Source organism: Procambarus clarkii, chromosome 84, assembly GCF_040958095.1.
Source record: "Procambarus clarkii isolate CNS0578487 chromosome 84, FALCON_Pclarkii_2.0, whole genome shotgun sequence".
Classification (NCBI taxonomy): domain Eukaryota; kingdom Metazoa; phylum Arthropoda; class Malacostraca; order Decapoda; family Cambaridae; genus Procambarus; species Procambarus clarkii.
In genome coordinates this window covers 8028277-8029988 of record NC_091233.1, presented here as the reverse complement: position 1 = coordinate 8029988, position 1712 = coordinate 8028277, and positions in this window count along the sequence as shown.

The window sequence follows — 1712 nt, the reverse complement described above, 5'->3', positions numbered from 1 at the left end:
AAAGGAAAAAATCGTCATGCTCTTGCATTTGTTCTGTATAATGTTTGTTGTCTTAAGAGTTCTTTGGGTTCTTTACTATGTACTTTGTCAGGCTTTGTATCTTTTTTATTGTGTATATTGTACTTTTATAAATAAATAAAACAAGAAAACTTCGGCTTTGAAATTGCCATTGAACATGCAATTCAACGAAACTCCCACGTGCAACATTTCCAAAGCATCTGGCATGGGAAAAGAATTGCAGAAATGTAAACTTATTTTTTGGGATGAATACACGATGGCCCACAAAAAATTGCTCAAGGCTCTTGATCGATCATTGCAAGATTTGCCTAGAAACATCAAACCATTTGGGAACGCATTAATATTGCTTGTAGGAGATTTCAAGCAAACATTACCTGTAATTCCTCGATCGACACCAGCGGATGAAATAAATGTTTGCCTGAAATACTCTACTTTGTGGCGCCACGTAGATATACTAAAATTTACTACATATATGCATGTCCAACTGCAAAGCGACTCAACAGCTGAGGTATTTTCAAATCAATTTCTGGAAATTGGGAACGTAAACGTGCCGGTTGATCTGTCCGCAGGACGAATTTCATTGCCTCATAACTTTTACAATTTAGTGACGACAAAAGAAGAATTGTTTGAAAAAGTATTTCCCAATATTCAAACCAATTATAAGAATCGCGATTGACTGAGTTAACGAGCTGTTCTTGCGCCAAGAACAAAGACGTCTACGAACTTAACAATATTATTCAGTCTAACATACAAAGCGAGGCAGTTACATACAAGTTCGTCGACACTGTTGAGGAAGCAGATGAAACAGTTAATTACTCAACAGAATTTTTGAATTCATTCGATCTGCAAAGGATAAAACCGCGCGGACTGCAATTGAAAATTGGCGTGGCATTTATCATGTTGTGAAATATCAACCAGCGAAAGTTTAGCACCGGCACGCGGCTTGCAGTAAAAAATTATTCAGCAACATTGTAGAAGCAACAATCATGACAGGACCTTTCAAAGGTGAAGATGTCCTCAATCCTCACATTCCTATGATTCCAACGGATTTGCCATTTCAATTTAAGAGATTGCAATTCCCAACTCGTTTGGCGTTTGCAATCACCATCAACAAAGCTCAGGGGCAATCATTAGAATTGTGGGGTTTAGATCTAGACACGAACTGCTTCTCACATGGACAATTATATGTTGTGTGTTCTAGAGTCGGCAAGCTGACAATCTCTATATCTTCACACACAATGGAACAAGAAAAAATATTGTATACCCAAAAGCAAGGTGAAATTAAACATGTTAGAAACGTGCATTTTCTCTTTTCTTTCTTTTCCACTTAACCAGACTGAGCCACAGCAACGCGTGGCAGGTACAGCTAGTATATATATAAATTTATCTCATATTCATCCTACAATATAAGATGGGTGTATGACTATGAGAACCAGGTCTTTTTCCCTGGGTCGTAACAGGTTCCAAAAAGCTACTATAGAGAACGAGCCTGGATATGCCTCTGTGACTGTCAAGACCCAAAAACTTAGAAAGCAAATTCCTCCAACCATCTGGCAGATACCTACACCCTAAACAACTGGCTGGACAATTCAACACTCTGCTGATTCCATACATGTCATGCCCTTTCAGCCTTAAATCTTAAACAAAAATCAATATATTGTGTGGGTAAATCAGTTCTACAATATAATGATATT